This window comes from Rhamphochromis longiceps, linkage group LG23, assembly GCF_057381845.1.
Source record: "Rhamphochromis longiceps isolate RC_006_pf linkage group LG23, R_longiceps_female_GT1.1, whole genome shotgun sequence".
In the NCBI taxonomy this organism is placed as follows: domain Eukaryota; kingdom Metazoa; phylum Chordata; class Actinopteri; order Cichliformes; family Cichlidae; genus Rhamphochromis; species Rhamphochromis longiceps.
Window position 1 is genome coordinate 3,713,046 of NC_140578.1, and position 11,598 is coordinate 3,724,643.

Sequence of the window (11,598 nt, forward strand, 5' to 3'; positions counted from 1 at the left end):
AGGAAGCAACTGCTGAATACTGATGCAGTTCCTCACTACATCCCCCCAACATTAACTCCCACACGAGAAAACCACACACGCACTTTAAGAGGAACTTGCGAAGATGCATGCAAAGACACACACGCACAAAGTCATTACCACATTTTTTTGTGTGGAAACGCACGCACGCACACACAATTTGTACACATGCTAAAAGAGAAGAATGTATACAGACAATAAAAGGACATCCCACGTCAACAAAGCCGTCTATTACTTGTGAATTTGTAACCTTGACATGCAGGCCTCGTCCGTGAAGGCAATGCAGCAGAAATACACGCATGCACACTCAGAAACACACACATCAGTGTCTCCCGCAGGTTTGAGCGAAACCAACAACAGGACATCTGTTTTTGTTTATGGTCACATTCTTTCTGGTAAATTTGCTGTGGTACTTTGTGTAAAGCAAAGCAGCCCGAGCTGACAAAGTGATGCACCGACAACTCAACTGGCAAGTCTCATGCTTCTGCGGATCCTTTAGTTTCTGTATTATAATCATACAGAACCAGAATGTCAATGACGCAGTCCCTCATCTGGCTTGTGATCCATCACAATTCATAGGTTACTGCAATGTGTGAAATACATAAGGAAAGTTTTGTTTTCATTGGTTACCTGTATTGGACTAAGTGACAGTAAGAAAAGACACTGAGAAGCTAAATAGGCTCACAAAATCTGACCAGTACTCCTATAAAATGGAAAAGTGATCGAAAAAAGACAAATATGACCTTGAGCACATTTTGGATAAAGACATTTATCATCATTTTGTGATCAGTGTGTTCAAGTTTCAAGGAGGAATACTGAATCTTGTGAATTGGAGTCAGATAGATGGACAAATAGACAGATAAGAGATGGATAATTGACTCCTCGCCACTAAAGAAGTTTAGGGGAGGAGCTAAAATGAAAATAATTATTATGAAATATATTTTCATTTTAAAATTACAATTATTTTATTTTTTAATGACAGTAACTGTAACACATACAGCACATAACAAGCATTTACGAGCTCTCTCATAAAGGTTTAGCCTTGCTTGTAACTTAAAAATACGCCATTAGTTGTTTATTTCTTTCCTCAGAATCGGTGGATAATCATGTTAATTTCTCTTTATTTATTTATTTATAAAATCACCACAAGGTGAGAGTTTTGTAACTGATTGGCCCAGCAGGGAAGTGCATCATTTATAGAGCGGTGACACGTTTTCAGTCCTCTTGATTCAGTACTTTGTTCAAGCCATATGCTTCTCTGGGGTGCCATAAACTCCAAGGTGCTTGTGCGTTTGTTGTTATACATAATATACTTAAAAAATATTCCTCTTTGCAGACATACTTATGAATCCTTTATCGCATTTAAAAAAAAAAAACAACTGCATGGAAACGTCAATAACTTTTTTAAAAGTTCAAACTAACTAATGTACAGTATGCTTTAGCTTTGGCTAAACTGCAGTGGAAACAATATTGATAAAAGCCAAAAGAGGCTGAAACTGACTCAGAGCATAAATCGTGATGTGGGTGAAGAATCTGAATCACCGAACACTACAGCGTCTGCTCAACTGAAGCAGCAGCAAACTAAAATAGCATCGATATTTGTATGATGAGAAAACGCTAACCGTCAACAATTATTACATGAAAAACTATAAACAGTACAGTGATGACGTTTTCAGCACTGTCATTCCACAGCAAGAAGATTTCGACTTTTAATCCAGACTGGGGTTTCGCATGTTCTCCCTTTGCATGCATGGGTTTCCTCTGAGTGCTCAGGTTAAATCCATGTTAGGTTAACTCGTGCTTCTAAAATAGCCAGAAGTGGCAGACAAAGTGCTTTAAGTGTATAGAATGAAGCAATGTGTGAATGTATAAATGTGGGTTGAAGTTGAAAGTGCTTAGAGTGGTCAGCAACTCCAGAAAAGCCCCTATATGCAAGCCAGTCCATTACCATGTTGTTTATAACGTCATCTTTTTCAGTCTCAATTTATCTTAATGCACTCAACTCTTAATATTTTCCCAACAGTAGTGAATTAAAATTTACATTAATCTGCCTTTTCTTCACCCCATTTCACAAAAACATGGTCATATTTTTCTAGTAACTTGTCAAACTGATGACGTGCAAAAGACAACTTATTTATGGAGTCAAACACAAAGAAGGCATACATGCGGGGAACTGCAAGGTAAGGGGTTAAAATGGCAATCATGAACCACAGAACCCCAGTTACCCCTATGCTATCATCAAGGCAAACCCAAATACAAATCAATTAAGTGAAGCCACTGATCTATTAACTTTGTTTGTGCTGTTGATGCCTTTTTGAGCATTTTTAATGCAGCTATATAACTAATAATATAGCTTCTTGTGTAAAGTTCATCCAAGAAGTTTTGGTCAGTGAAATTGTAATTAGATTAATCAGATGTGTCTTTGCATTGCGCCCCTCGGCAGTTCAAACACCATGGACCGATCGTCACTCTTGTTCTACTTCTGGGAATTCTGCTGGAAGTCTGCCTGAAGGGTCCATGTGTATAATTGATACACTGCAGTGCAGTTTCTCAGTCTGTGTGATCATATAAAATTTACAGGAAAGCAGACGTGTGCACGGAGCCTCGCACACACAGTATGTGGACAAAATTTATGTCACCCAAGCACACTCTAGCAGGTTTGCAGATACAGAAACTATGACAGGTCTGAAGCACTTTACTTCTTGTGCAAATTAGAGCAGCACCGATTGCAATTTCCTCAGCAAATTATGATTTCTGATTATTTGCTATCTGCCAATTATTCTTATTCTTTCTAAGAACTAAAACTGACAGCCTATACAACACATATACTTTATAACTTCACTAAATAACAGGACATTAAACCTTTCTCTCGGATTCATGCGGCTCCATAATTTTTCTCATAACTGTTTTTATCCTTTGCTCAGACTGAGGCTGTTAGTTTGTGGCTGGCTCAGAGTTCTGGATAGCTCTAGTTTAAGCCACTTTTTCTTTGTTAATTTCTATAAAATGTCCATGTTTAAGTGACTCATTAGGTTTGATGTCACGAACATTTATGCGGTTTTCTCTGCTGTTTACTTTAGTGAAATGTCTGAGTCTTCACTCAGTTCCAAGCTAACAACAAAGTAAGTGGCTTTAAGTGTGTGTCCAACTATTTGCCTGTGCGGCTTTGTGGCATAACACAGACTAGCGCTTTAATGGTCATATGAGCGGAGAGCAGTGGAAACAGACCAATTCTTGTCTCTGGACAGTCAACTGGTGAATCTCTAATCCAAATATAATAATTTCTTGCTCAAAAAAAAAAGAACATGGCAAGGCTTCAATATGCACAATACATGAATGACTACATCCATCTATTGTTTTGACTACATAGCATGTTCCCACATCTGATCTACTCTATAGGTGAGCAGAAACGGTTCCTTCTACAACCAAACACATAAATGGGTTGTTGAAGAAAAAGAAACCATGAAAATTATGCTGGCACTGCAGTGTTTTCTCATTTTTAGCTGGGCTTTCTGTGTTTAGAAACAAAGAAGAAAAAGGAACAGACTCAGCTCACTGTCGTCCAATGTGCATTTGCAGAGTTTGGGAAGCCAGCCACCAGCAGGAGGTATAAGTCAGTGTCTGAATCTGTACTCGCATCTTTTCTGCCTACTTGAGTCTAAGTCAGTATGTGTGTATGCTCAACAAGAGAAGGACTGTACCAATCTACACCCCTCCATTTTAGCCAAACCCCAAAGCACTCTTACAATCATCCACCGTGGCCTTTCACCAAAATCAACATCACCTGTGACCCATGGCCTCTACTCGGCCACTTAAATGAGGGGCCTCCTGCAGGTTGGTGATGTTTGGGTGGGTTGGTAGGTGGGGGGCACATGCAGGGCTGTGTTTGTCATGCTAATCAGCTGGCCTAACCTCAATGACCCAGACATCTGCTGGTCTGCGTGTGTCAAGCCCCACATTCAATTTTTTCCCCAGATACAAAAAGCAGATAAGACCCTTGAGGCTGGTAAGAATGTGTGTGTGTGTGTGTGAGAGAGAGAGAGAGAGAGAGGGGGAGGGGGCTCTTATTGACGTTGAAAGGGAAAAATCCTTTTATTTCTATGCATGTACTAGAGCAATAATTACCAGAAAATAAAGCCAACGTGCATGTTTGTGCGTTTTTATGCTCGCCTCTGTGCACGCACTAATGTCCAGTACCCCCCCCCCTCGCCAATCATCGGACACACATAGTTAAGCTTGTTGCTCTCTCTCATACACACACACAGACACACGTTACTGTGTGTCTGTGTGTGTGCAGCAGAGCAATGGAGCAGGGGCGGGGGGAGTTTGTTTAATGGGCGAGACAGGGGACCATGGGGATTAAGCTCTCCCCAGCTGGAGGCTTTAGAGGAAAGGCTGGGGGCTGTTCTGTTAATTCAAGTGGGCTTAATAATGCCTGTGCACCCTCTGCCCCTGACCCTCCCACCACTACATTAGATCTGGGAGGAAACACATGATAAAGGGAGACAGACAAGAGGAGGTGGAAGTGTGTGTGTGTGTGTGTGTGTGTGTGTGTGTGTGTGTGTGTGTGTGTGTGTGTGTGCGCGCGCGCGCGCAACCTGTGGCCATCTCTACAGTCGAGCACATGCTCAGGGGACTTGTGAGATTTTGCCTCCCATATTACTTGCGCTACTCTCTGGATTTGGCACCAGGCCTCTCGGTTGCTCCACTTTCACGCCACTGCCAGCTTTGTTGAAGCTGCATTAGGATTAATCAACACCCAAACAATATGGCAAATGCTGTCAACTGGGTCAGGCACTGTGCCACGATCAAATGAGGCTTTTCCCTCTTAAACCAATGAACTGTGCCCGTAACCTGCAACGGGGGATTAAAACGTGCCCACTGACATAAAATGACAAGTGAATCCCCGTTAAACCTCAGAAACCTTAGTCTTCTTTGTTTCTAAAGCCCTTTTCAGACATGGAATATGCAACGTTGCTGGCTGTATCAATATATTAAAGGATTCTGACACTCAGACATGAGGGTTTTTCTTGCATGGAGAAAATCTGGCGCCCTTCCAGCGCCAAATAAAGATCACTAGTGTCAACATGAAAAGAAGCGCAAACAAAAAATATCAATTCAACCGCTGAGCCAGCAGTGCATCAGCTTAAATACAACATCTCTGTCTTACAACAGGAGCAGTCAACTCTGCTCTGTCCACAGCCGCAATATTTTGCACAGGCACTGGATAAGCCAGCTAAGCCGCGTGGTTTTAACAAGACCTGGATTCTCTGCTCAGCGCTCAGCACAAGTTATTGTCCACAGCTGGGTTGTACCAAACTCTCCCACTGGTTCTAACAGTAGAGTCAGAGCCATGCTGCAGCTCTTTGGGCTGGATATCAGAATCAGAATCAGAATCAGAATACTTTATTGATCCCTGGGGGAAATTATTTTTTGTTACAGTGCTCCATTTTAAACCAACATTAAGACAAGACAGACAATACGCTAACTAAGATATCCTCCTCCATCACTGCCAGCTGAGGAGTGCACGTTCAACTTTCTCGAAAGTTCTATGGAAAAACAATTATTCCGATGCCATAAAGCACCAACTAATAACACAAACACAATGTGAAAGTTAATTGTGTATATTTACTTCTTTTTAACGCTGTAATAAATTATGTGAAAGTTACAGTACAATTTGAAATTTCCAACTTTCCACTATAAACCAAGGAACTTAGAAACCAAAGCGATGAGCACTGTGCCAGATGTTTAAAAACCTTAGAAATGTGTCAGTCCGCTGAGATTACTCCAATTCTTTTTTAACTACAAGTGTAAAATATTTGATTCCTTAGCTGATATATGAACATCAGATAACTCACTGAAGGACATTTTAGACCAGCATCTGCGGGGCTCTTTGACATATGAGTGGGTGGCAATTACATTACAGGGTTACCTTGGCAACTGGAGGTTAAAATGTCCACTAGCAACTAGGGCTGGGCTATATCATACCATTCACGGTAATACCGGTATAATGTTGGGCAACGACAAGAAAATGAAATATGGCGATAGAATATGGGTAAAACACGCATGTGTAGTGCCTTTGTTTTCATACACACATGGCGGAAAAAGCATGGCGGCGACGCAGAATAAGAAGGGCGAAAGTGGATCGTTGAATGAAACAGATGAACCAGAACTGGTTTGCAAAAATGCTGCAACTTCAGTGGGTTTGAACTGGTTTGGCTTTCGTCCGTCAGATACACAACAAAGCACTATTTTTGGTAGCGCATGCTAGTGGGCCGTCGTTATTACCGTGTTTTTTGGAAAATACAGCACACTTAAAATCAATCCTTTGATTTTTCTGAAAATCGACAGAGCCCCTTATAATCCTGTGTGCCTTATGTATGAATTCTGGTTGTGTTTACTGACCTCAAAACGATTTTATGTGGTACACGGCGCTCGAAAATCTGTCAAATGTTTTAGTACGACTTTGCTAAGCTACGAAGCCGCACCGCTTGATGGATTGTCGGAGCATTACGGCTATCGTAGGCAGGAGCCTCGCGGAGTGATACGTACTGTGCTTCAACATAATATTACCGTATTGTGTGTGTATAACCTCTTTTTAAGTTTTGTGGATATTCTACATGGTTGTGCTGAGGATATGTCGGCCAGTTTCCACTGGAAATGCCTTTTGGTTAAACTGTCAGCGAGGAATTTGCATTTGCACTGTTAAATTGTTATATAACTAATGCATATTTTAAAAAAAACAAAAAAACAGCTGCTTGTTTAAGTGAAAATACATAGATTTTTTTTTTTTTGCACTAATAAAGTTGTGGAGTTGCAAAGTATTTTGTCTAGTGTCAGTTATATCGTCAGTTATATCGTTATCGCAAATTTTCAAATGTATATCGTGATAAATATTTTTGGTCATATTGCCCTGCTCTACTAGCAACCAATTTTCAACTTACCTTTTTTGGAAAAGCATGATATCTGGGAGTTTTTTCAATCCACATTTAAAACCCTTCCTAGTACAGATTCTGGTGACTATGTAATTCTTCTTCTGCTTGATCTAACCGCTGCTTTTGATAGAGTCGACTATGATATCCTAATAAGTTGTTTACAGCATCTTGTGGCACTTCTTTAGGTCTATTTTCCAACTATTTTCTGTCTCACTGATTCTGATCCCTGCAATGCGGAGTTCCACAGGGCTCAATTTAAGGGCTTCCACTGGGATCCGTTCAAAAAAATTGGAACCTCCTTTCACTGGTATGCTGATGATAGTCAACTCTATCTCCTGCTTTTGTAAGTATTTGGTGGCATCATCGCTTAGATGGCCAGTTAAATTGGTGCACTAGTGAAATCTAGCTTCTTTCATTTAAGGTAATTGGCAATGGTGAAACCTTTCCTCCATAGGCAGAATTTAGACAGTAATAAATGCATTTATTATAGTCTTGGCTCGATTACTGTTACACTAGCTCACCAGTCATCTGACTAGCAATGCCAATTTATACAGAAACAGTGATCTTATTTGTTTTTTATTGTATTATAGTTGTTCTTACTTTTGTTGTTTTTGGACTTTTATCATTTTCAACGTAATTACTCACTTTTTCAACAGCATGTTCTATCTGCTGTGGCTGTTTTCAAAGTGCTTCATAGTATAGCAAACAAATGTAATAACCAAGCAGCATGCAATGAACTGGCCTACTCACTTAACAAAAATCATGTATGAATAGCTTAAACGGTAAAATGACCAATAAGCTCACAGCAAGGGATGCACTGACCAAAATTCACAAGAATCTCTATTTTTCCTAAAATATTACTGATAAACTAATGGGTGTTCACCCAAACTGTGCTTAAGGTCAAGGTCGAGTTCAGTGTTTACATATTCGCCAACTGATCGTGTCCCGAGTGGATCCCGGAGGAGACACAAGTCCTTATTGGGTTGCATCAGGAAGGGCATCCAGCGTAAAAACTCTGCCAAATCAAACATGCCGAGCTACCTACTGTGAAGACCCCTTGTGAACAACAGAGCAGCTGAAGATAGCCTCTTCTTTGTCATTGAGGTCACATTTTTTATTCTCACCTAAAACAACTTGTAATTCCAGCAGATATTTCAGAAGCGTTCCTGCAGCAGTTCTCCACTCTGTGCTGCTTTTAACCGAAGCAGTCAAGTTGCACAGAACACTTGAGGAGGGCAGGAAATCAAGCCACAGGAATAGCAAAGAGAATCTAATCAATTTTCAAATTAAAAGACCTTATACAGACTGAACACTGCTTCTGAAATGCTCCCAGTCTGATCTAAAGCCATGCCAAGTATGGAACAAAACTGCTTCCAAGACCCAGCTGCCCGTTGTATTCCCAGCGTCAGACAATATGATAGCGTTTGCTTCAGTGTATATGAAACCTATAAAAAAAATTAGAATCAGTATATTTAAATCTGTAGCTTCAACAAAGGTAGAGTGGACTGAAAATACAATGAAGCAAATAAATTGCACTTAAATGTTTGCTAAAATTGTAATGTTATCGACTTAGCTGATATGGTCCATGGGTTCAGATATCCGTGGAAAGAAGCAACTATCCAAACAGCAAAAAGTACGGAGACGGGAAAATCTGTCACTTGTGTACAATTATGAAACAGCTAAAAGCCTACCGGCCTCTGCAAATATGCCTTTTAGATACACTTTGCATTGAGGAAATGTGCCTCAAGTGTCTCAGTAAAGTCAACAGCTTTAAAAAATACCTAAATATTTTAATAACCATCCCAACCAATAAAAGCTTCCCCTGAAAATCTGACATGAGAGGATTGTTGAATGTGTATGTAACTAAATTTGTTTGCGAGACCCATCAGTTTGCTATATCGCGGTGCCACTTCTCTCATCCGCCAGGTCCTTATCGGTGACACTCATATCTATATGGGTGTCACATATACTTCCCATCCCTGAACCTTTATGACAACAGCAGCAACTGAAGAGAGGATCTGAACAGAGAATGTGTGTGTTTGTACAGTTTATTTATGTGAAAAATCACAGTGGAGGGCGGTGTGTATGTGAAAGGTTAGGCGTGACCGACTGTAGTCGGTTAAGACTGAACCAGCTGCAGCTCCGGTGAAAAGACGTTAAATTCCCAAACCCCACGTCTAATCCTGTGAGTTTGGTCTTAATACTCCAATAAAGCGTAAAGAGCACTCAATTGGATTAGAAAAATAACCTCCTAGATAAGTAGACAGGCAGGAGTGGAGTGGCCCAGCTGCTCTCACCTTGGAAAAGGTGACTGAGGACTCACTCCATCAGGAGGTGACTGGTTTATAACTTCAACCAGAGACGAGAGAAGACCGAAGATGGCATCTCGTCCCAGTAATTACCCAATGTGAGGTGCAGGTTTTAATATTAATAATACAATAAAAACAACTGTCTGACATAAGTACCTTTACTGTACTCTCTGATAAAAGGTTTTCTTTAGGATCCACAGAGATCCACTGGAAGCAAACAAAATGCAGAGGTTGTTATTCACTCAAATGTTAGGAGTATCTGGGAGGATATACACAGTGTTGTGGTAACCAGCACTCTGGCAAAGACAAAGACAAAAGCTACAATAATAACTTTCTCTTCCAGAGATAGTCATGCACAATTAGGAGTGGGCGATATAGCCTCAAAATGACATCACAATTTTTCAATAAAATTTGCGTAAATGACAATGCAAAAAAAAAAAAAAGTACCGAACAATGTTTTATTGATGCTTGCAGTAAGTGCAAGTAAACAACTAAGTAAACAAGGTGCTGGCAGCTGCGTTATTGCAGTAGCTCCACAGTGTTGTGGTTTACACAACACACCTTACACAAAAATGTACACCAGTGTTTATATGAATAACTATAATGACTAAATGTTCTTTTCTATCAGGAGACTCAAGTTGCAACACTGCTGGGACTATGCACAGGTGGTACTTGTTTTCTTTTAGACAGCCACTACAAAAATTAGGTAACCTAACAGACTCAATTGACTGTTACACAGAACAAACACTTAACATTAACTTTCAGTATTTTTTTTTAAATGCTACTAAATGTTATGACTTTACAGTTTTTCCTGTTTCTGTACCTGATATCTATCCACTTCTGTCCTCTAATCAAGGTAGACTCAAGTATTCATCTCTATCTGTAAACAAGTTCAACATGTTACTGTCTTCATGGTGAAAGTGACAAATAAAAACTCCCCAGTGTCTCTCACATACACACTTGCAATTTTTCACAGTAAGGAAATAACTAAATTGTAACCAGATGGCACAAAAGTACTTGTATGCAAACGTTGTCAAATTCTAAGCCCATTTGTTCTTACTAAGGAAATTTTCAGAGGTATGAACACAACCTAAAAGAGTTGGTTTTCTGAAGCTTGAAAACATGCAAAACTAGAGGACTGCCAGTAGCTTTTGGACTTAGCGTTCCTGACAGATCTGACCGGCCTGCTCGATGAATTTAATTTAGAACTGCGGGGTGAGGATAAAGATGAAATCACCATGATCAGTTCAGTGAACACATTTAAAGCAAGCAGTCAAGTACGCTGCCACCCTGTGACCCGAGGAAATCCTCATATGCAGGCAGAACTTTAATGTCAACCCATTCTTGCCACTTGACAGTGCACGTTATGAAGAGGAAGTCCAAAACATCTTGTCAGAACAGGAGCAGCGCTACACTGCATTTGAATCCATCGAGCCTCTTGGCAGCTATCGGTTTTCTGTTTGATGCAAGTATTGGTGTAGATTACACTGGCTCTAAAGTTGCGTAACTGTTTAAACTGGATTGCTCTGCTACTAAGAACAAGGTGTTTTCTATGCATTAGGGTTCAATTTAGTACATCTGCAATAAATGCAGGGTTTGGGAATGGATTACGAGGGAAAGGGGGAGTGGTCTCCCAAGCTCATGAGAGCCACCTTGAACTGCAGTTTGTTAGTGAAGCAATAATTCAAATCTGCTTTCTCTCACATGAAATTCAGCAGTTTTAAATACACATAAAGAATAACGGATTTGTGTCCTGTCTAATGTTTGATTTGTAGTACTGTGTTTAATCTACAGGGTAGACCTCAGAGAGCTCCATACGCCATGCTGGACCTGCACTTTCCAAAATATGTAACTACACGTTGTAGCTACACAAACCTCAACAACTGTGAAAGGTCTGTTTGTAACTGAAGCATATTAATTAGCACAAAGACAAACAAAATGTAAGAGGCTGTAATTGTATCTGATTTGGTTATTATGCTAATAAAATGGTTGTAGACAAATAAATTTTTTTCCTCTTGCTTTCATACCTCTGATAAACTCTCTACTTTAGGAGATATTCATAAGGATAAACAGAGACTTATGTATTCTCGGATTTGCAGATGGCATTGAAAATAACATAATTTAGCTGAGGTTTCTTGGGACTCTGTGCTTATGAAGGGTTTCACCGATCTGACAAGCCAGACTGCAACCAGAGGTTCCCAAATCCTTCCATCCTACTTCTGAAGACTCACATCAGTGGGCAGCAGCAGCACAGTGCAGCATAATCAGGCTGCCACACAGACTGCCAAAGGGCAAAGCATTCGTGTCAGAAGACATTCTGGTTTCGGCTTCAGCAA

At 40.3% G+C, this 11,598-nt stretch overlaps 1 protein-coding gene across 2 annotated transcripts in view; it reads right to left on the reverse strand.

The window, feature by feature from the left end:
* tle5 (TLE family member 5, transcriptional modulator) overlaps positions 1–11,598 on the reverse strand; it is a 54,515-nt gene that overhangs the window by 41,062 nt on the left and 1,855 nt on the right. The gene's annotated exons all lie outside the window — the stretch shown is intronic.